The sequence below is a fragment of the Camelus bactrianus genome, chromosome X (genome assembly GCF_048773025.1).
Source record: "Camelus bactrianus isolate YW-2024 breed Bactrian camel chromosome X, ASM4877302v1, whole genome shotgun sequence".
In the NCBI taxonomy this organism is placed as follows: Eukaryota; Metazoa; Chordata; class Mammalia; order Artiodactyla; family Camelidae; genus Camelus; species Camelus bactrianus.
In genome coordinates this window covers 18,017,813-18,042,382 of record NC_133575.1, presented here as the reverse complement: position 1 = coordinate 18,042,382, position 24,570 = coordinate 18,017,813, and the positions used below count along the sequence as shown (strand labels likewise).

At 39.6% G+C, this 24,570-nt stretch overlaps 1 protein-coding gene and 1 long non-coding RNA gene across 5 annotated transcripts in view; both read left to right on the top strand.

Annotated features, from left to right (window-relative positions):
- Positions 1-2,400, top strand: part of APOO (apolipoprotein O) — a 47,050-nt gene extending 44,650 nt beyond the window's left edge. The window contains exon 9 of the mRNA XM_074358864.1: positions 2,140-2,400. The gene's annotated coding sequence lies outside the window, so the exon portion shown is untranslated. The remainder of the gene's footprint in view (positions 1-2,139) is intronic.
- A 2,153-nt stretch (positions 2,401-4,553) lies between these two features.
- Positions 4,554-24,570, top strand: part of LOC141576371 (uncharacterized) — a 36,432-nt gene continuing 16,415 nt past the window's right edge. Inside the window, exons 1-4 of one of the 4 annotated variants that reach the window (XR_012504735.1) lie at positions 4,554-4,772; positions 5,691-5,827; positions 16,109-16,292; positions 24,307-24,467. This is a non-coding gene — a long non-coding RNA (uncharacterized LOC141576371). Of the gene's footprint in view, positions 4,773-4,912; positions 5,828-16,108; positions 16,293-24,306; positions 24,468-24,570 lie in introns of those variants that run through there. The other 3 variants (XR_012504733.1, XR_012504736.1, XR_012504734.1) reach the window with 3 other exon arrangements.

The window sequence follows — 24,570 nt, the reverse complement described above, 5'->3', positions numbered from 1 at the left end:
TCATCCTGCAGCCCTGAGCGTTCTCACTTTTCACCTCCACTGATAAGAAACTCACCCCACAGGGCAGGTAGCTTTGGGCAGTTCTAATTTTTAGGAAGCTGTTTCTTATACTGAGCAAAAATATGTTTCCTTATAACTCCTATACAGTGATCCTGATCCTGCCTTAGGGGACACAGAAAACAAATCCAGATCCTCTTTCACATCACAGCCCTTCATATCATAACCCCAAGTCAGCATTTCTCAAATTCTGTTACACAGATTACCTGGGGAGCTTGTTAAAAAGCAGAGGCCTAGGCCCCACCCCAGAATTGAAATCCCTGGAGAGTGAGGCCAGATGTGCATCAGATGTGCTATTAGAAGGGAGACTAGAGGGTCGGCAGCCAAGAAGCCACACATGTCCTTCAGAGATTTTCCATTGAATATGATTCTATTTCTTTACAGAGAAGATGAGCCACAGAATAAAGAGAAACTATGTAAATATCCATTTCATTTTTCAAAAATATTCTGGGCCAGAGTTCATCTTACTGTGTACACAACCTTGATTTCATTCTTTATTTTTTTAGATCTTTAATCAAGATACAGATTTTAATTATAAAAGTGATGCATATTTGTTGTAAAAAATTTTTTTGTTAGATATTTTTCAAGCTTGTCTTGTTCTCCATTCCTTTCCTAGAGGTAATTTCTGTTAATAGTTTGGTGTATCATTCCAGACTTTTTTCTGTATGTGTAATATACACGCACACACACACACACACCCTTTTGAGTTTTGGATAGAATGAGATCATATTCCTTATATTGTTTTCAAGTACATTGAAGCTCCATAAAGGGACATATTGTAATTTTATTATCACAGCTCAAGAAATTAACACTAATTCCTTAATATCACCTAAAATCCAGGCTGTATGCAGATTTCACTGATTGCCTCATTAATAACTTTTTACAGTTGTTCCATTTGAGTCAGCATCCAAACAACATCTGCCCATTGCATTTGACTAATGAGTCTCAAGTCTCTTTTAAACTGTAACAGTTCCTCCTCCCTCATTTTTCTCTTATCATTTATTTGTTGAAAAACCAAACTTATTTGTCCTTTAGTATTTCCCATGTTCTGGCTGTGGCCAAGTAAATCTATTTAGTGTCATTCTGTTTATCTCTTGGTTCCTCTCTTCTCTGCATTTCCCATAAAGTGATAGTTGGATCTGAACGCTTAATCAGATTTAGGTTCATTGTTTGGTTAGAATACTTTGTAGACAGTGCTACGGTTAGCTGTGTTGAATGAATGAATTAACTTCCTTTCTTTTCACGGAATATATTGTGTACACCTTTTCCTATCAGTACTTATGCATCTATCTCATTCCTCCTTTAGCTGCTTGATAATTTCCTAGTACGGACTACCATGATCTTTTGAATCCTTATTAATATAGATTGTTTGCAGTTTATAGTTTCTTCACAGTGCAGTAAATCTATTGAATTCTTAGAGAAGTCCAAAACTGATTAATAAACTGAGATAGAAAAGGTAAGCTAGTGATTTACATGTTTAATTTAAGAATTTTGGGTTTTATATCAGAAGATCTAGTGAATTATCATTGGCCTCTAAAATATTTATAAACCTCTAATTGCTAAGTAGATTCGTTACATATTAGGAAAAAGCAATCTGGAAAAGAGTCGGTGTATCTTTGGATTGATGTGTGTTTCACTCCAGAAAAGAATGATGTGTGTGAGGAAAGGTATATGTTGGACTAGCAATGATTTAATTATGCTCTCCTCCAGCAGATGGATGGAAATGCAGCTTGGCTTTCAGAAGGAGAGAGAGATGGTGTGTGCTGTGCCATTTAGACATTTATTTTTAATTTATTCATCCATCCATCTGTTTAATTACGCTCATATACACAGTCAGTTGAGAATCTGAATGCAGTATTGATGTAACACAAAACCTTTCTGTTTTTTAATGTACCCATTTATAAAATGGGAATAATTACATTTTTCTCTGGCTCACTATGATCCTCATGGTCATATAATGGTAATGCGAATACTTGATATAGTTTCTCTATTTAAACCTGAAGAATTTTCAAAATGCAAAATTTTAGAGCTGCTTTTATTGTGATGGGGCACTGTTTATTTATGTTTTTCTTTTTCTTTTAGTTATAGGTAAACATTGAAAACTCCATACAGTAAACCAATATTTCTACAGAAAAATGGCAGAAAAGTCAGTATTGAATGTAGTAAATTGGCATTCTTCTTCAGGAAAAACTACACTAGTCCTCTTTGTTCTCTTGGATGATTCCATACTACAAGTGGACTAATCGGAAATTCTTTCACCTAGAGAAAATGTATAAGCCTTAGAACTCCTCGTTCTCATGTTGCTATTTATGTACATAATTAAAATTCTAAGTTAAAAAAAAAGTTGTCTTACTTTTTTCTTCTGATATTATCTGAGTGACAATTTAAGTGTATCTGGTGTCCGTGTGTGTGTATGTGTGGTGTATGTCTCTGCGTGTACATGTATGTGTGTGCGTGGTATGTCTGTGTGAAAGAAGACCATTCACTCTTCTTAGGGCATTATCAGTTGGCAGTCTCCAGAGGTCAAGTTGAGAAGAGTGGCTCTGGAGCTGAGAGACGATGCTTCGAGGAACAAAACTTGTAAGTAATAGTTTGCCTGACACTGATTAGAAGACATACAAAAGAAAACAATGACCATGACCCCTTGTGTGCCCTTGCCTCCCAACTTGTACAGATCTTCAGGTTCTTGAATGCCAGTGGGAGATGCATCATAAAGTCTCTCCTCTGCGAGTGAAGGAATGGCATGTGGTCGTGTGTGTTGATTCTCTGTATGTAGCCCTTGTATTTGCCTTTGTGGCCCCTGAACGCACAGCTGATTGAACTCCATCTTCCCAGTGCTGGTGGGAACTGCAGGAATCTCTTGACTTGTCAGCCAGCCAGGAAGGATGGTAGGGGAACAGGATATGAAAGAAAATTGAGAATTTCTAAATTCGAGTCAAATTAGAAATAAAGGCCGCTCTCCCTTCTGAGTGAGACAGATCACACTCTGTCTATGGAGTGTGTATCTACTTTTACTTTAAACTGAGCACCTAACCCCTACACCTCATGGCCTTTCTCTCACCTTCTGAAACAGCCTGTACTCTGCCTATGGAGTGTGTATCTCTGAATAAATCTACTTTTACTCAAAAAAAAAAGATTTAGGGATTAAGAATCATCTTTGTATTCTTGTAGCATCGATTTATTTGCTAAATTGTTGACCTTCCAGAGTTGATAGCAGTTAGTAAGCAGTTAGTAAGTAAGTACGCAGATGGAACATGCCCATGTTAATGTTAAACACATTTAATAGAGCCAGGATGACAGGAATGGTGCCAGCACTGTTACTGCATTAATGAGCTGAAGCACGTTTGTCCCTAGAGTAATCCCCCTAGTGACCCAGATGTCTTATTTCCTTTTATACTGAAATACTTTTGTATTAATGTACTAGTCATCCAAATATATTAAAGCTGTGCCTAAATTACAATATTTTATTGTAAATATTCTATTATTATTTCAGACTTTTCCCATTGGCTTGGCTTCCCACATAACCACCAGAAAGTAGAGATTCCACAAGTTTCCTCATTCTTGAGATTGCTTGATCTAGAGAAGATGAAGGAATGGCCCCCACCACACTGTGCTCTGGAAATCATCAGTCAAAAGGTGTTTCAGTGCCTCCTAGTTGGAAGGTATTACTTCCATTTTTAACCCTTTAGGCATATTGAAACATTGCCTTAAAACCTCTTAACTCCTTCAATGGGAAGGTGGGGGTGGGTCTCAGAGCCAGTGCCTGGCCCATATGTAGGATAACAAGCAAATTGCCTCCTACACAGGGTCACTCACTTGCTTTTTTATATTATTATCTTTTCCTTTCATGTTCTTTGCATCCAGTGCTACCTTTTTAAATTTTTAAAAAAATTTTTTTATTGAAATATAGTTGATTTACAGTGTTTCAGCTCTGTGCCCTTGGGCCGGCCAGCCCTCCAGCTGTGGGGCCTCCCTGCTACCTTTTTTTAATATTCAATACTTTTTGCATGCTTTCCATTAACTTTGAACTGTAGAGAATGTAAAACTTGCATATTATAATATCTTGCATTTCCCTAGCTCTGTATAGTTTTCAAAGTGTTATTTTATATCTTTCTTTCCGTGGCTTATGTTTTGACCTCAGTGCATTTGTTTTCTCTGTTTCGAGGTAATGCTCTCTACTTGCATTTACACTTTTTATTCTGTTTCTTACGACCATTTTTTCTTATAATAAGGCTGTGATTCTCAATCCAGTTTAACTTAATCAGCATAGTTCTGTTTGAAAAACTTCAGGGCTTTGGAGGGAACATTCTTTACCATACAGAGTGATTTAAGCTCCTCTACAAATGTGGTATGTTCTGTTCTGTGATAATGTGTCCTAAGAAAGATTATGTTGTCAAAATCAAGGTTTAAAAGCAGTTGTTTCAATGGAGAAAAAAAGGGGGCTAGGGGCACCAATTTATGCCTTCATCAATCTTATCTGTGTCACACCTTAGGACAAAGTCACAATAATAGTTGTAGATAGAAGAATCAAGGCCAGCTGAGGGACCACCCACCCAGGCACGGGAGTAGCAGGTGCCTGGGCTGCTGGGTCAGCAGCTTTTGTCCTGAGTGCAGAGCTGGATCCCAGCCCTGTAGTGGCCCATGGAATGCAAAGTACTTCCCTAATGGATCGGTGGCATTATATCCAAGTGGCCTAAAGAAAATTCAAAATATAGGTAAGATGCCTGTGTTTACATACAGAGATGGAAAAATGTGACTTGCTTGTGGAAATATAGCAAATCTATGACAGTTATAATTAGGCCATGTAATAAGTAACAATGATTTTCATTAGTTCAAAGATGAAATTTAGAACGCTTGAGTTTGGCAAAAAAGAGAGACAATCTTGTGTTTTAATGGGGCTCTCTTGGTGAACGCACTTTGTCCTCATTGGGGAAAGGCTTGGTATTTAGAGGAACACTTTTTTTTGTAACCAGCACTGTTTATGCCTATTTATATAAGCTGAAGGATTTACCATGAGTGTAAGTTTTCACTTTTTAATTCATTGCACCCATCTAAGTTAATGCAGAAACCGCCGTCAGAGGGACCAGCAGTATGAATGTGGGATTAAACCCTCATCTGAGGATTAGTTTTAATTAAAAGTAAATATTTGGAATAATGGTTTTGCTCACTACCGGTCAAAAGAAACTTGCTTGAGGTTTTGGTTTTCACCCTGTACACCTCCTGCCTGCTGTTTTGTTTCCGTTCTGAGAGGTTCAGGTTTCAAGTCAATAATTAGCCAGCACATAGTTCTAAAGGTACAATTAGGTCAAACTCCAGACACAACTGAAGTTCAGGCTTATTGATATTTATGAAATGATAGCAAAGGAAATTTCTCCATGGGAGAAAAGTTTGTTTTCACAAACAAGTGTTTCACTATTTCACATTTTGTTTACTTAGCAGTGCTGAATTAGTCACCTGTGTTCCACATTTAAGGGCCTTTATCTTAATCAGCTCTAGAGCTTAGTTGTTGGACTTTAGCTGAGACTCTTAAAGGCAAAAGAAAAGCAAAGGAAGTGACTGTTACCCCTGCCCACCCTCCCACCTGTGAAGTCTGCAGACAGTATTTGCAGTCAGTCCGTAAACTCTCTTCTCAGGTAAACCTTGGAAGACTCCCTTCAGTGCTGGCCCCTCTCAGGAGTGTACAGGACAGATGGAAGCAAAAGCAAAAGGCAAAGATGGAGGAAAATACAGGATTCAAAGACTGCTCCCCATACTCAAAAGTGAAGTCAGAGTGAGTCCTTTCAATATTTGCTTAGATGATGCAATGCTGGGATTTTGTTGGTGATCCTAAGTTTGAGTGTGGTTGGAAGAAAATGATTTTAAATGCTTTCTTCACTACAGGGAAAAAATCAGCTAAGTATCAGCCATCTAATTTATCTTCCATAGCTCTTCTACGTTGAGAAAATGGCTTTCAGGTAAGGATAGAGCCTGAATACACACATTACTTTTTCCTGAAACCCCAGCAAGACAAGAGGAAAGGGGTTGTTTAGATGGCATTAGCACACAAGGAAAGGCTGGGGAGAGGGAGACAATAAAACTCTTGTTTTGGGTTTTTTTTTTAATTATTTATTTATATTAAAAAAATTTTAATGGAGGTACTGGGGATTGAACACAGGACCTTATGCACACTAAGCATGTGCTCTACCACTGAGCCATTACCTTCCCCCCTGTTTTTTGCCATAGACTTAGTGGACTCAATTGACTCTTGAAACCCTGTACCCGTATAACATTGACACAAAAATAACAGAAACATTTAAAAGCAAATTCTAAGAAAAGGAAGTTAATAGTAGAAGTCTCATTTTTACTTTGTAAACTTTAGTTCCATGTGTCCAATGGAGCTCTTCCTGTAATGAATGCAGTATAATACAAAATAACATTTCTTGCCATTTTTTTAAATTTGAGAAGGTTCTGGTGTGTCTTTGTATCTCTGGACATTTTGTGGGTCATATCTCTGATTCATTTTCTGAATCTTTCATCAGGAATGTAATCCTCCATTGCAACATTGCTCAAGAGGGAGGCTGTGATACATTTGGGGGCGTGTTCCCCAGAATGGGAAATCATGTTGTTTCTGTGAAGAAAAACAAACTGCTTAGTCTGTCGTTAGCCTGGCTGAGGCCTTTCACAACCCAAAGTGGCCGTGGTGCTCCCAGGGCCTTCTCTGTGTCATGTACCTCACTTGCCTCCTGTTGCTGAGGGTGGAGAGGAGACTGTGTCTCCTTTCTGTACCTCCTCTCTGTCCTATCAAGCAGACATGGTACTGTTTGCTGCTCTTCACTTTGTGTTACTGGCTCTTTGTGGTTCCACTGACCTAAAGATGCTTAACTTATGACTAATAGATTTCTTTGTGCAATTACTGTTATCCCCTTGAGACACCTTCTGTTCTTGTTACTCATTTCTAGGCAGGATGTGAGGTTTAGGAAAAGCTTGCACCCTTACAAAACCTTTTAAACTTATTTATACTCCTGCTGAATTCACTATCACTCTTCAGGTATGAGGAACTGAATTTCCAGACATGAAAACCTTTCCTCTCTGAACTCCTGGATCACTTTCTGGATTTCTTATGACTTCATGCATGTTCTACTATTGTTGGTTCACACCTGATCTCTAGTAGACTATAATCTCCCTGAGGCCAGGGCAAGTATCTTTCTTGTTAGTGTTCCCACAGTGCTGACCTAATGCACTGACATATACATTGCAAACTGTGTGTTGTATGAACTCTTTAAAGTTCAAAATTGCATTATGATTTTGTTTCAGTTGAGCCTTTGAGGGTACCCATAGGCATTGGATTTGTTTGATTGCCACCAGCCTGAGAGTGTGTGTTGCTGTGTTTCTGACTTCCAAATCTAAAAACAGAGGAGACTGGGCTAGGCACTCTGTAAAGGCCTTCAGTCCCTGTAACTTTCCCCTCTTAGATTTATTAAGCACCCATTGAGTGTATGGTCTAGATATTTTGTTATGGTAGGCAGGGAGGAGAAATACAGTTTGCAATTCAGTTGCAAAGACAAAGCGGGTACACAAAACAGAATAATTATAGGGCAGCATCATTATAACATACAGATTAACTATCTAATAGATAGTGATTCCATATATTCGTCTTGTGCAAAGAAGTACCCAGGGATATTTGTCTAACCCTTGAACTTGTAATGTACCTAGGCAGTGATTTTACTTTTTTTGTGTATGGTAAGTCTTTTAAAGAAGGAAGAACAGTAATCAGAGGAAACAAGCCTGGTAAAACAGAGGACATTGACTTTGGATGGATGATTTTACTTTGACCGTGTTAGGACTTAACTTGTGCTCTCTTTGTGATCACTGTTTCCCCTTGAAACACTTTCTGTCCCCGGCAGGTCCAGCCCAGGGCTGGGCTTTTGAAGCACCCTTGATATGTTCTTCTAGCTCATTCCTTAATGTTATTGAATATAGATAAGATTTAATGTCTTATCACTTTCAATATGAATAGGAATTTAAATGTCTGGCTAATAATAGTACCAGTTCAGATCCTGCACGTCATGCTTTAATGAATAGATATGTTTAATTTAGTGTTTATATTTATTTATTTATTTATTTTCCGTGGGGTAATTAGGTTTCTGTATTTATTTATTTTTGATGGAGGTACTGGGGATTGAACCCAGGACCTCATGCATGCTAGACATGCATTCTACCACCGAGCTATGCCTTCCCCTTTTTAATTTAAATTTAATACCCATTTGCATAGTAAGATATTCTACTGTCCTTTAAAAATCTCTTAGCTTAAGCATGCACCATACAAGATCTATTGTTATAATATACTTGTTTTTAAAATTCATAGAAAGGATGAGCTTCAACTCTCTAAAATGATGACAAAACCAGAATATACTAGATACCAAAGCTGAATATTTCCTTAAGTAAATTTCAAATTAGGACTTGAGTGAGCACCAAGGCCTCTGTGCAGAAGAGGGTTAGCATAGCAGGCCTGAGACTGCCATCTTTAGAAAGTCTTGCTTGCTGGGTTGACCCTTAGGAAACTCAACTTCTTAAAAGTTCCCCAAGCTGATAAAGCCTGGGGCACCAGATTCTGCTCTATCAGGTCACATAGATTGTTTGTGCAAATGTTGTGATTTATGGCAAACGCCTCATTTCCTCCTGGGAATTGTGAATTTTGGTAGTTGCGAGGCAGGGGCTGCCTATATGACCAGCCCCCAATAAAAATCTTGGGTGCTGAGTCTCTATAATGGATTTCCCTAAGGTAGAAGCTTGCACATATGTAGCTGCACTTTTTCTGCTGGGAAAAGGAAGATGCTCGTGGATCCCTCCCAGGCTGGGAGGGAGAGAGCCTCTGAAGCTTGTGCCTGGATTTTTCCAGACTCTGCCTTTGTCTTTTTCCCTTGCTCGCCTTGTATATCCTTTGCTGTGAAACTAAGCCACAAGGACAACTGCGTGCTGAGTCCTGTGAGTCATTTCAGTGAATCGCCGAATGTGTGGATAATCTTGGGGGGACCCCCCCCATACAGCATGTTGAAATGGTATTTGTTTTATTTATGTAATGCCATCTTCCCCTCTGCTTTAGAGGAAAAACATAAATAAAAGGACTATTATATTTATTTGCATTAAATATTTCCAGGTCACAAGACATTAAAAAACAGGTTTTATTTGTATTCCTTAAGCAAAGAGAAAGTAGTTTTTGAAAGCCACCGAAAACTCTTAAGCTCCCTTGTTTAGACCAAATTAGTGATTGGATTTTTTTTCTGATTCTCACAATAGAGTCTTTCTTCCTTCCCTCGGGCTATGGAGGCAAGCTGTTTGGGCTAGTTCATAAGTAAATAGGTCATAAACTGCTCTCCATTCAAAAGTGACGTACTTATTAAAGCATTTATTTGTCCTACAGAGAGAGCACTAGCTCATTTCAAATATTGTTCACAGCCTAGATCCGAACGTTAAAGAGTACACATTGCACATTTTGTTTTAAACACAATAGTTTGTTTGTTTTTTGATGGTGCCATAAATATTTCCCTGGGAAAGCACTACCAGATAGGTAAAGCTTTTACATTGTGTGGGATCATAGACCTAAATGTAAGCACTAAAACTAGAACTCTCAGAGGACAACATAGGACTAAATCTTGGTTAAGGAGTAAATCATGACCTTGGATTGGACAATGGTTCCTTTGATACAACACCAAAAGCACAAGTGACAGGATAGATAAATTGGGCTACCTCAGAATTTTAAAACTTTAGTGCTATAAACAATATTAACAAGAAAATTTAAAGATAAGCCATTGAATGTGGAAAATATTTGTAAGACATATATCTGATAAGAGACTGTATTCAGATATATAAAAAACTTTTATAACTCAACAATAAAAAGACAAAAAACCTAATTAAAACTGGACAGAGGATTTGAACAGACATTTTTCCAAAGAAGATATACTAATGGCCAATAAACACATGAAAAAGATGTTCAGTATCCTTAGTCATTAGGGTGATACAGATGAAAACCACAATGAGATACCACTTTACATCTACTAGGATGGCTATAATAAAAGACAGACTATAACAAGTGTTGATGAGGCTATGGAGAAAACAGTCCAGCAGAACCTCATATTATTAAGCCTGGAGTTATCATATGACCCAGAAATTCCATTCCTAGGCATATAATCAAGAGAAATGAAAATGCAGTCTTCATAAAAACTTGTACACAGATGTCCATAGCATAATTATTTATAACAGCCAAATAGTAGAAACAACTAAATGTCCATCAACAGATGAATAAACAAAATGTATTTTCACATAGTGGTATATTATTCAGCCATGGAAAGAAATGACATAGTGATACATGCTACATCAGTGACACTTGAAAACATTATGCTAAGTGAAAGAAGCCAGTTATATACTGCATTGTAAGACTGCATATTGTATGATTCCATTTATTTGAAATGTCCAGAATAGGCAAATCCATAGAGACAGAAAGTAATGGTTGCTTGGGACTCTGGAGGGTGGGAGTGGAGTTGAGTGTATCAGTCAGGATTCAACTAGAGAAACAGAACAAGTGGAGATCTGTATTGAGAGGTTTATTGCAAGGAATTGGTTCAGGTGATTGTAGGGATTAGCTAGGCAAGTCCAAAATACATAGGGCAGGCATCAGGAAGGGTAGGCTGGAACTTTCAGGCATGAGCTGAAGCTGCAGTCCATAAGTGGAGTTTCTTCTTTAGGGAAACCTCAGTTTCTGCTCTTAGGCCTCTCAACTGATTGAATCAGGCCCACTTAAAATCAACTGATTATAGACTTTAATCATACCTACAAAATAACCTTCACAGCAATACCTGGATTACTGTTTGAACACCTAGGGACTGTAGTCCAGCCAAGTTGATACATAAAACTGAGCATCATGGGGTGGGTATGGAGGGTGAATGACCACTAGTGGATTTCTTTTTGAGGTGATGAAAATGTTCCAAAATTGTGACGATGGTTGCACAACTCTGAATATGTGGAAAACTGTTGAATTGTATACCTTAAATGGGAGAATTGTATGGTTTGTGAATTATATAAAGATTAAAAAAAAAAAACTGTGTGTACTTGCATACCCATGTTCATAGCAACACTGATCACAGTAGCCAGGAGGTGGAAGCAAGTGTCCATTGACAGATGAATGGATAAACAAAATGTGATATATCCATATAATGGAATACTACTGACCTTAAAAAGGAAGGAAATACAAAATAATTTTTTTTAAAAGAAAAGAAATCCCATCACATGCTACAATGTGGGTGAACCTTGAAGACATTATGCTAATTGAAGTAAAGTCAGTCACAAAAGGACAAATACTGTGTGATTCCACTGATATGCTATCTAAAGCACAGTAGTCCCCCCCCTTATCTGTGGTTTCACTTTCTGCAGTTTCCCTTACCCAGTTTCAGTTACCATGTCAACCGAGGTCCAAAAATATTACATGGAAAACTATAGAAATAATTCATAAGTTTTAAATTAGCATTATGAGTAGCATGATGAAATCTTGTGCCATCCTGCCTGAGACATGAATCATCCCTTTAGCCAGCATATCCACGCTGTATATGCTAACTGCCTGTTAATCATTTTGGTAGTCATGTAGGCTGCCAGATGGACTGTGGTGGTATCATGGTACTTGTGTTCAAGTGCAGTGCAGGCATACCTCAGATACAGCAGGTTTGGGCCCAGACTACTGTAATAAGGCAAATATTACAATAAGGCAAGTCACGTGAATTTTTGTCTCCCAGTGCATATAAAAGTTATGTTTACACTGTGCTGTGGTCTGTTAAGTGTGCAATAGCATTATGTCTAAAAAAACAATGTACGTACCTTAATTAAAAATAGGTTATTGCTAAAAAATGCTAACCATCATCTGAGCTCTCAGCAAGTCATAACCTTTTAATAATAGTAGCATCAAAGATCACAGATCACCATAACAAGTATAATAATAATGAAAAAAATGGAAATATTGCAAGAAATACCAAAATGTGGCATAGAGACATGAAGTGAGCAAATGTTTGGAGAAATAGCACTGATAGACTTGCTATCACAGGGTTAGACACAGGATTGCCACAGACCTTCAATTTGCAAAAAAAATGCAGTATCTGCAAGGTACAATAAAGTGAAGCCAATAAAACAAATTATGCCTGTATATAGGGTTCGGTACTATCTGTGGTTTCAGGCATCCACTGGGGGTCTTGGGACATATCCCAGTGTGTAAGAGGGGTCTAGTGTAGTCAAACTCAGAAACAGAAAGACTGATAGTTGCCAGGAGCGGGGAGGAGGGGGAGATGGGGAGCTCTTGTTTAATGGGTACAGTTTCAGATTTGTAAAATGAAAAAATTCTGGAGATCTGTTGCATAACAATGTAAATATACTTAACACTACTGAGCTATATACTTAGAAATGGTTAAGACAGTAAATTGTATGTTGGTTTTTTATCACAATTTTAAAAATGAAAAAAAAAAAGACTGTCCTGCATTGCACTAGCAGCACCCCTGTTAACTGTGCCCCAACACCCTGTCTGTCCCATACCGTGTTGTACATAGTCTCTGAAATTAGAATGAGGGAATTTCTCAAAATGTAATAAAAGCCTACCCTTAGGGAGTTCCAGTGATATTGGCTCAATTATTTCTATTTGTGGCTTATTTATTAACCTGTTTCTAGAAAGCTGATGGTATTTAGAGATGGTGAGTTCACATGATAAAAATTTGAGGTAGTGTTTACATTTATTTTTTCTAATTAACCAAGACAGCTGCTAAAAGCAAGTAAAAACCTGGTCTTGAATGATCAAAATGTGGCTGCCTGGCCCTTCTCTGAATTTGGTGGACTGCTGGGGGTTTGTCTTCAGGGAAATGATGCAGAGCCCAGACCTGTGGTACCCGCCTGACTATGTCCCCTATGGTATTGTGATTCTGTCTGACCCCATTTTCAGGCTGATAGTGAGGAAGAAGAGCAACTCATGCTAAAGCCTTGAACCCTGGTATTCCCACTTCCTGGTTTACCCCTTTCATCTTTAAGATCTTTTGCCAGTTGCCACAGTTGATAGATTCATCCAGAGGGAGGGGCAGCTGGAACTGGTGACGCCAGCAGGCTGAGGGCCCTGCTCTTTCTGCCAGGAATGCCTTTGCCTTAACCCAGTGGTTCTCAATCAGGCGATTCTGCTCCTCAGGTGACACTTGGCAATGTCTGAAGACATTTCTGGTTGTCTCAACTATGGAGAGGGGGTGCCACTGGCATCTCGTGGGCACAGGCCAGGGATGTCCAGTGCACAGGACAGCCTTACAACAAAGAACGATCTGTCCCCAAATGTCAGTAGTACTGGGAGTGAGCAACCCTGCCCTGGGCCTTTGCAAGGCTAGCTCCTTGACATCCAGGTCTTGACCTAAATTGATCTTTTGTTGGGTGGGTTCTGATCAGCCAGTGTAAAGGTAGTTTTATTTCCCTCATTGCACTATCACTATATTTTGTCTATCTTTTATCTACACCATCTTTCCCCCACATACAATATACTAATATATAAATTCCAAAAGCCTACAAAGATTAGAGACCTCACTCCTCTTCACTGCTGTATCCCTAGCTTCTTGCATAGTCTTTGGGACCTAGTGAAATGAATCAGTATTTGTTTCATCAATGAATCAAAAGGACTTGACTAGCTCTAGAAACTTGGCCTCCTCCATGACCCCCAGGGCATGCCAGCTCCTTTTTCTTAGTCCTAAAATCCCTGGTCCCTTCCTGCCTCCCCAACTCCTCCTCTTACCATGGTGGCAATGGGGGAGGAGTGAAATTCTTGGAGGAAGCAGACCTGCAGGGCTCAGGGGAAGTCTCTGGAGCATTTACCACCAGAGGAGTGGCGGAGAGGAAGGACTCATGGGAAATAAAAAAAGCTAAGTGGGAAGGGCAAGGTGGAAGAGTCTGAGTTTGCCTGGCCATTCAACATCTTCAAATGAGAAAGAAAGGAATTAATATTTATTGAGTGCTTTTTAGGTACAGGGCAAAATAATCTCATTTAATCATTTTAATTCTTCTTTTTTTCCCTTTTATTCAATTAAAAAAATTAAAGTATAGTTGATTTATAATGTGTTAGTTTCTGGTTTGTATGATTCAGTCATACATATATATACATATTCTTTTTCATTATAGGTTATTACAAGATATTGAGTATAGTTCCCTGTGTTTATCTATTTTATATATAGTAGTTTGTATCTGCTAATCCCAAACTCCTAGTTGATCCCTCCCTTTCCCCTTTGGTAACTATGAGTTTGTTTTCTATTTCTGTGAGTCTGTTTCTGTTTTATAAATAAATTCATTTGTATCATTTTTTAGATTCCACATGTAAGTGATATCATGTGATATTTGTCTTTGTCTGATTTACTTCACTTAGTATGATAATCTCTAGATCCATTCATGTTGCTGCAAATAGCATTACTTCATTCTTTTTTATGGCTGAGTAATATTCCAGTGTGTGTGTGTGTGTGTGTGTGTGTGTGTGTGTGTACACAACTTCTTTGTCCAGTCATCTGTCAGTGGATATATAAGTTGCTTCCATGTCTTGGCTATTGTTAATAGTCCTGCTTTGAACACTGAGGTGCATGTATCTTTTTGGATTAGAGTTTTCTCTGGATATATGCCCAGGGTGGGATTGCTGGATCATATGGTAGGTCTGTGTTTAGTTTTTTAAGGAACCTCCATACTGCCCTCCATAATGGCTGTATCAAACTACATTCCCACCAACAGTGTAGGAGGGATCCCATTTCTCCACACCCTCTCCAGCAGTTTATTGTTTGTGGACTTATTAATGATGGCCATTCTGACCAGTGTGAGGTGATATCTCATTGTAGTTTTGATTTGCATTTCTCTGATAATTAGCAATGTTGAGCATCTCTTCATGTGCCTATTGGCCATCTGTATGTCTTCATTGGAGAGATGTCTGTTTAGGTCTTCTGCCAATTTTTTGATTGGGTTTTTTTTTGTTATTGAGTTGTATGAGCTTTTTTATATTCTGGAAATTAAGTCCTTATCAGTTGCATCATTTGCAAATATTTTCTCCCAGTCTTTAGGGTTATCTTTTCATTTTGTTTATGGTTTCCTTTGCTGTGCAAAAGCTTGTAAGTTTAATTAGGTCCTATTTGTTTATTTTTGCTTTTATTTCTATTGCCTTGGTAGACTGACCTAGGAACTTTTAATACTTCTGAGATGAGGACACTCAAGTCTGGCATAATCAATTAACATGTATAAGACCACACAACTAGCAAGTGGCAGAGTTGAGATTTAAATCGAGGGTTATGTGATTCTAAAGACCAAACTTGTTGACTCCTTTGCAGAGATCAGATAAGATGAATACTGTCCTTAAAGAGCTTCCAATCTGGTGCAGGGTTGGGGGAGGTAGGCCCCCAAATTAGCATGTGAAAGTTGTAGTGGGTATGACCTCTTCACCAACTTGGAGGTACAAGTGTCACTTCCCTGTAATCAAGTTAATAACTTGATTACAATTGGCTCAAACACCCACATACCCAAATTAGTAGTCAGTCCAGTATTGTACCCTCTCTCTCAAACCCCCCACCAAACTATATTCAAGAACCTCAGGGGTTTACAAGATCTGAATTGGTCAGTCCTAAATGAAAGGCAGACATGTGGTCATTACCACCTGGTCACTACTGAAATTAGTCATTGCCAGAGCTGGAGTGGTGGCCCAAGATTGCGACTGTTAATATTCAGGTAGCTGGTTTCTACTCATGGACTCAGCCATTGTCCCAGAGGGAGTCCCCATGCCAAGATAGTTCCAACATCAGGCATGTACCAAACCTGCTATGATCAGATATGGCCACAGCAATATTTCTGGTTCCACATGTTCTTGTAGAACCTGACTGTCCTCCCACCAAAAGAATCTAATTCTCTTCCCTTTGAAAGTGGGCCAACCTTAGTGATTTCCTCATATCAAATTGGATGCAGCAGAAATGAGCTGCATGACTTCTGAGGTTAGGTCATAGAAGGCGATGGGGCCTCCAGCTGATTACTTTGCTATGCTCGCCCTCAGAACCCAGTCACCATGCTGTGAGGAAGCCAGAGTTGCATGGAGAGACCACGTATAGGTGTTCCACTGACAGTTCCAGCCGCAGTCTGGCAGACAGCCAGCATCAACTGTTGGACATGTGAGTAAGCCCTCCATCAAGTCCTCCAGCTGAGACATAGTGGAGCAGCAACAACCTGTCCCTGATGAGGTGTGTTGGAATTGACGACTCACAGAATCCTTGAGCATAAATAAATGGTTGTTTTTCCGCTCCCATGTTTTGGGGTAATTTGTTTTACTGCCATTGCAATGGAAACCCCACGTATCACCTGTGAGATTTTCAGCTCTGCCACTGAGATCAACAGTCCAGATATCCCCATCTTCATTGTTTTCAAGGGCCTAGTCAAAGGTCAACTATGCTCATTCTGATGCCTCCCAGGGAGATTTCATCTGTTGTGCCTCTGTTTTGACATAATGTTTGCCATGGAAAGCTAGCTACTTGTGTCTGCCTGCCTGATCGACTGTGAGCTGTCTTGGAGGACGGGCCCACATTGTATTTGCTGTCTTCACTGGCACCTGATATATGGCAAGGCTAACAGCTCCTTCTCTACTCACTGCATGAACCATTGACTCCAAATTCAACCCCCTTATACAGTAGCAGACCTCTTCAGTGGCTTTGTTATGTCCATATGTATGTTTGTATCTTTTCTTTAAAAACAATTCCTATATATACATACAATGGAACATTATTCAGCCTTAGAAAGAATGAAATTCCAACACATGCTATCACATGGATGAACCTTGAAGACATTATGCTAAGTGAAATAAGCCAGACACAAAAGGACAGGTGCCATATGATTCTACTTATATGAGGCATGTAGAGTAGTCAAATTCACAGAGACAGAAAGTAGGTTGGTGATTGTTGGGGGGCTGCAGAGAAGGGAATGGGGGCTTAGTGTTAAAATCAGGAGAGTTTCAGTTTGGGAAGATGAAGAGTTCTATGGATGGATGGTTGTGGTGGTTGTACAACAAGGTGAGTGTATTTAATGACACTGAACTGTACACTTAAAATTGGTTAAATTGATAAATTTTATGTTACGTCAGTTTTACCACATTAAAAAATGATTTCTATATTATCTGTTATTTCTGAATATCACCAAGAAGATATGGGACCCATACCAGAAATTCAGCCCTGGAAGAAGCAATGGTGATGCCTTCTGGACAGTTTCATCTCTTCCTCAGAAGACTTCCATTTAAGAGCCATGCAAGAGAAGTCACGTGCACACAATGGGAGCCTCTTCTCTTTTTATCATGTGCCACTGAGAGCCTTCACATTGAAAGTTCAGCCTGTTATCCTCCCCGTGTACTTTCCACTCCTGTGGCTTTGGGTCTGCCAGCAGATTCTAACTTGGCAAAGCTCCTAAGGCACATGTCTTAACTCTCCACATGCTCTTTGTGGTGACCCTGGACTTGGTAGTAGCATACCCAACATGCCTGACCCCTTGGCTTGAAGGAAAGAACACTGAACGAGGAGCTAGAAGGCCTGGATTCAGGTCCCAGGCCTGCGCCTCACTGCCTGTGTGGCCTCACAAGCCGTTTTACAACCATGTTCTACTCTCACTTTCCCCGACCTGTTACAAATGTATTCTGAATTATATGCTCGTAGAATGTGTGCTCGCCTACCTTTCTCCCCAGATGAAGACTGTTAGTCATTCACTCTCATTGTGAACTGGTTTAATCAGATTACAAGAGGGTGTTGGACAGTTTTGTTGTATGGAGAAGACAGGCCTAGAAGAGGTCAGGAGTGAGGGAGGCAGAGGAACCAAGAGGAGTCTTTGGTAAGCACCATGGCAGCACTGGCTTCTAGGAACAGGGAGAGGAGTCAGGAGACTACCAGTCAGGTTAAACTACCTTTGCAGTTACACAGGAAGAGATCATGAAAACAATCTAAGGTAGGTTATCTTTGTGAGGTAGAGGACTGGTACCCTCCCTAAACTGAGTCTGATGTCTTAAGGAGAAAAAGGGGAGGGTCTAAAACCTCTTCCCTAGTTCTTTATTTTCTGAGACCATAGCTGTATCACTTAGGATTGGGCTCAGCTGTGACTAATAGAGACCCTAAAACTAGTGGCTAAAAATACAGAAGTTTATTTCTCAAAAGAAGTTTAGAAGTAAGTAGTCCAGAGCTAGTGTGCCAGCTCCATGGTCATAGGGACTCAGGCCACCTTCAGCTTTCCCCTCTGTCATCTTTAGGATATAGTCTTCATCCTTATGGTCTAAGATGGCTGCTGGAGCTCCAGCCATCACATCATAGTTCCAAGCAGCAGAATAGAAGAAGAGAGGAAGGTGCACATGCCACCTCCCTTCCAAGGCTTCCCAGAACTTCCACCCATTACTTAAGCTTACTTGTTAACTGTAACTTAACCTAGCTACAGTGGAGTCTGACAAATGTAGTCTTTTAGCTGGTAAGCAATACGCCAAGTGAAAAACTGGGGTTCTTTTCATTTGGGAGAGAACTGGAGAGTAGATAGTTGGTAGGCAGCTAGGCCCTGCACCACAACTGCCTAAAAGGCAGCAATGGGCATGGTCACTAGGAAATCCAATTCATTCAACCACACATTGCCTTAGCATTTATTGAGCAGTTGGAGTGCAACAACCACTTTTACTTTAAAACTTTAAGCTCCTTTTCATGTGTATAAAGATATGAAATTTATCTGTCTTACCCAGCCAACAAAATTTACTGAATGCCAGCAAATGGCAGCATAGCACTGGAGAGGACAAGATGAGTAAGGTATAGCTTTTGAGCCTTCCCTCACTTTATCACTACTGCTCCTATTGCGTACATTTGTGATACTCTACACTCTCATGTTCTATAAACAGCTGTGACCTCCTGCCGGAGGGGAAATATCGAGGTGGGAGAGAGGAGGTCATGACATTTGAGGCAGCACTGAGAACCCAGAAAATGTGGAATGCAGTGTGAATATCTATTGTTTCAAACTGGAGAGAGCTGTTTCCCTGAAAGGGAAAAAGTTAGATTTAGTACTAAGAATAGAGCAAGAGAAACATCGCCCCAGTGCCTTCAGCTGAGAAATGAATTTCATTAGAGTCACAGTTATTGTCTATTGTCCCCATTGGTTGTTCTGGCTGGGCTGAGATCTGATTTCCACTTCAATTCTCACACTTGGCATTATTATTTCCCTTTGTGTAACTTTTGGGAAAAAATTCAATATGAATCAGATTTTGTTTTTGGTTCCCACCAAAGAGAGACTTTTTTTTTTAATACGCTGAGAACAGGCTCAGACTTAGATCAAAATACTTCCATCACAATGGAATACCTTTTCAGAGTGCTGTTGAGTCCTCTGCCGTTCATTGTTTCAGAGTCTGCATTTGCACGACTGTTCCCGTCCTAATTTAGAACGGAGTGCACCTGCTGCCTAAAGCTTTGACTTCCTTTTGCTCAGTCTTCCTCTTTTAGTTTTTCTTTTTATGATATTTACAAACCTGAGATTTATTACTGGATGCTTCCCGGTCAAAAGAACCCATAGAACTCCCCAACTTCAAGGGAACAGTCAATTTCCTGATACCCAGTCTTTCTTGTTCTTACAGGCAAAGTTTGGATCTTCAGCCTTCTCAGATTTGATCCATGAGTGATCAAATTGGCTTCCAAATTTTCTTCCTTTAAATTACCCAGATTCTGTTTCTGATATTTGAAACCAAGATTTTAAAAAGTTGTGGTAAAAAACACATAAAATGTACCATCTTAACCATTTTTAAGTGTACAGTTTAGTAGTAGTAAATACATTCACATTGATATGAAAAAGATCTCTAGAACTTTTTCATCTTGCAGAACTAAAACTTTACTATTGGGAAGAAATTTCCCTCTGCCCTTCCTGGTTCTTCTGGCTGGTCTAAGAATTAAATTGACAGGAGACGGATTAATAGGAAAAAATTAAACAGAAGTTTAATAACATAATATACATGGGAGAGACGCAGGAAAGCTGAATCACTACCCAAAATGGCCTAAGCCCTCACCTTAAGTATCATCTTCAGCTAAAGACAAAAGAGGATGTTGCGGGTAGTGGTTTGGGACTTCAAAGGTGAGGAAGACAATGCACATTGGAGATGGAAAAGCAGATGTTTCATAAACAATGTTTGCTGGGGCAGACAGGGACAATGGGACACAGCAGACTCTGATCTCTAGGCCCTTCCCTTCTTGTTTTTAGCTCAAAATAATCCACTTTTTGGGATAACAAGTTTTGCTCTTCTATAATTCCCATTAAATGACAACTCCCTTTTTCTCCTTCCCCACAACCCCTGGAAATCACCATTCTACTTTCTGTTTCTATGAGTTTGACTAAATAGATACCTCATATTAATAAAGTATTTGTCTTTTGTGACTGGCTTTTTTAACTTATAATATCCTTGAGGTTCATCCATGTTGTAAAATGTGACAAGATTCTCTTCCTTTTTAAGGTTGAATAATATTCCGCTGTACATAGGTACCACATTGTGTTAATCCGTTCATCCATCGATGGATATTTGAGTTACTTCCACCTCATGCTGTTGTGAATAATGCTGCTATGAATGTGAGAGTACAAATATCTCTTTGAGACCCTGCTTTCAACCCTTTTGGATAAATACCCAGAAGGGGAATTGCTGCATCACGCGGTAGTTCTAGTTTTCATTTTTTGAGGAACTTCCATACTGTTTCCCTCTTTCAGTTTTAACCCAGAGGTATGTAAATCTTTATCTCTTTGCAGATTCAGAAGTGTACATCAAGGAAATACCAATATTTTTGGCAGACATCGAGAAAAAAAGGGTGGAGCAGAATTTATATCAAATTGAAATTATCAAAATGAAGTTATAGCGAAGTCACAGCTATGAGCCTTTCATTTTGAGATCAGACTCAAAAATATGTCTTCATTTTCCATCTGATTTTCACTTCTTTATACTATTTTTGACTTCCTCTCTTTAAACCTCATTTTCCTTTACTAGAATGAGTTCTCAGAGATAGGGAGTTAGAGATCACTTTTTTCTGGCTTCACTGCCTTTAACTGTTAGGTGAAATAAAACTAGACAGAAACCAAAGGCCCTGCATGTGCACCATTACATGAGTAGTTTTATGGCTAAAGCTACATGGCCTTCTGTTCAGACGGTGGTAGCGATGTTTGATGTCAAGCACTGCTGTGCTACACCTTTACACCAGATTTCTCTGATTGTTGTTAAAACACACACAGGCAGGGTCCCGTCTCTTAACAGTCTTAACTTTGAACTTTTTTCTTTTGATTCAAACTCAGCCTAAGTGGGCATGAGTAAAACCAGTACGACAGATGCCAGCCATGGAAGTTTTCCCTTATACCTTTTTCTCCCAGACATTTGAAAGAATGGGAAAATTAAAGGGTGTTTTTTTGATGCCCAGATTTCTTGGAGTAGTAGCCCTCTGAGGATACAGCTGGGGTGGAGGGTACTAAGCTAAGGGAGATGGAATCCGGACTGTGGATTCGACCTACCTCAAGAAATTCCCTTCCTTCTCTGAGCAGCTGCCTTGCTTTCTAAGCAATCCTGAGGACACTGGTTCTCACCCTTAACCACACATTTGAATCACATGAGGTGATTTTTAAAATTCCCATGTCCAGGCTGCACTCAGACCAGTGACATCAGAATCTTGGGTGGGAGGAACGCAGGCATCAGTATTTTTGTAAGGTTCCCCAAGGCTGGGAACCACGGTGCCAAAGAGCACTATGATTTATAAATTTACCATTTTTATTAAGACACAAACTTTCATTTCAAAACTGAAGTACCACATAATCTGTGATATTTATGGTCTGAAAAATATAAGAGCAAGTATCCCTCGAGGATTATTCTTTGCCCCAAAAAGAACAAATGGGTAGCATGTGTGGGCTGGAAATCAGTATACCTGCAAATTAAGTTCCATTCAGAATCATTTTTTCATCTTATAAATATTTTCCCTCACTATGGCTAACGTTTTATTTCTCACATTTGTATGCAAATTTATACTTTCCAAAGAGCTCCAGGTCTGCTCTTCCTTGGAGTGTCCACTTATAGGTTCCCACACAGACTGCTTCTTGTGGTTCTAGTGAGTATTGAATGCTTGTGACTCACTGGAATGTTTACTTTTTAAATTCTTTTTCACAGTTGGCCTCCCTGTCTCCTTCTACCTTTGATGTTAACTGGCTAACACTGTGGTTCATTTCCTGTTATTTGCAACTTTAGAATCAAAAGCATAAATGAAGTCAAGGAAATGAAAGGCCCAGGTCAGCTATCTTGTTAAGGGTCACAGCTGCGGTTCTAGAAGGTCCCAGTTCAACAACTGGCTTGTCGCCCCTCCCTCCGTTCTCCGAATGGAGGCCTCTCCTGTGGAGGCAGTTATTAAGGTTGGCCCAAGGCTCTCTCAGAAACTGTGTTATCTTCATGAGTGGTTAGTTTTTCCTATGCTGCATCACATGTTTTGTTGCTTGGGAAATGTATTTGATGAAACAAGTGGATAATTTGTCCCAGTTTATTCAGCTTATAAGTCCTTGTCCTTGGACGTCCTTTATCCCTGAGATACCAGGAATAACTAGACAGTGCAAGTTTGCTTGTTGGTTAGGGGGAAGGGGTGAAAAGGAGGCGTTATGGACGGCTTTTCTTATGCAGAATTTGGAGGCAGAGGGACTTTCATTGCAATTTATAACTTAGTTCAAAATTCCAAGGTCATAAACTTAAACATCCACCTCTCAGGTTGGTTGTGCGGATTAAACAAGATAATGTAAGTTTGGCCCGGTAAATGTTTCTTAAGCAGCCACCTAGTGTGCTCACTTATTAGAAAAACATTCTGGTTTCAGTATACTTTCTGTCACAAGAAAAGAATTGAATTGAACAAGTCTTACCTTTTACCCTACTATATGCCAGGCTGGTTTTGTGGGGGGAAGGAACCCTAACATGACTTGCTACCAAGCTATTTAGGACCTAGGTGGGGAGAAGAGCTCCCCCCGTGGGGTAGATTGAGGAATATGAGGCAGCCTGTAAGTGGGGGCTGTGGTTCCTGGGGAGACTGATCCCCATAGACTAGGGTGGACCATGGAGCTGAGAGTTCAAGGACAGAGAATGAGCAGGAATTCCAATGAGGAAGAACATCTCAAACTGCTGTGCTGTTACCTCAGTGCTTGGCCTGACTCCCAAGGCCTCGGCTGCGTTTTGCAGCAGGTACTCCTTCAGGGCAGATGGCAGCCGACAGCCCCAGGCTACAGCCTCCAGCTTGTGAACTAGTAGGAGCCTTGAAACCCGGGTATACCCAGCCCTGAGCCAAGTCCTGGCATGAGGGGAGCTTAGAGAGGAGCAGGGCATCATGGCTGATAATCTTACCAGGACACCAGGACCATGGAGTCTAGTAGAAGGGGAGTTCTGCAAATGAACAAAAGAAGGGAAATGGGGAGTTGGTTGGGCAAAGACTGGAGCCACTACAGGCCATGATAATTTCAGTTCTGAATTTTTGTTTTCTAGACAGAAAACTAAAAATCTGGACTGTTCCATTAAAAAAAAAAAAACCCAGAAACTAAACAACCTTATATGTAGTCCCCTTGCACTGTCTTCAGGATGCTGCGTTAAGATCATGTGATACTGACCCCTATATTGACCCTTCAAAAAATGTTCTTTATGGTGCTCGCCTCTCTTTTCTTGCCACTCAGCACATTTTCTCTGCGATGTCTCACAACCCCTCTTTTATTTCCCCCTTGCTCTTTCCCTGCTTGCAAATCATGTGATTCTGTTTTTAAATGCTGTCTCCTTCTCATCTTCTGTATCCTGTAGACTTTTCACCATATCCTCTTTTGGACTTTTTCTAAAACAAAACACTAATAATGAAAAACTTTCCTAAAAATTGTTAGGATTTTGTATACAACATACACTGGGAGAGTTGGGGCTTTTACCACTGGAGTTGCCCCAGAGTTCACCCTGAAAGTCCAGGTTGGGAGAGTGTAGATTGTGATGATGATGTGATTCTAATTTTTATAAAAAGAAAGAACTCAGGCACAAATCCAACAGCATCTGCCACACAGCTTCAAAAGTGATCTTCCATATAAATACTCACATTAGAAGATATATTTTTTCAATCAGACCAAATAATCCCCTTCTTAACCTTTAAATAATCCTGAAAATGTATTAAAGATACTATTCCCCAAATATGCATCAATGTGTTTCATATGTTTTTTTTTTTTGTTTATTTTCAGTACTGAAGCAAAGTAGCAAAGATTTATCTGAGTTCTGAAGACACTGTTTCCCTAGCAGGAAATGAAACTGCCAATGTTTCACAAAGTGCTTAAGTTGATGAAGAAATCATGCTGATTCACCAGAAGAAAATGGTCTTAATCGTAATCAACTGAACACTTGTGTAAGTGTTTTTAAAATTAAGTTGCCTTAAAAAATCAAATTGCTTTGTAGACAAAGTCATGTAATGGTATAATCCACAATTAAAAATGTGTTTTTAGAATTTC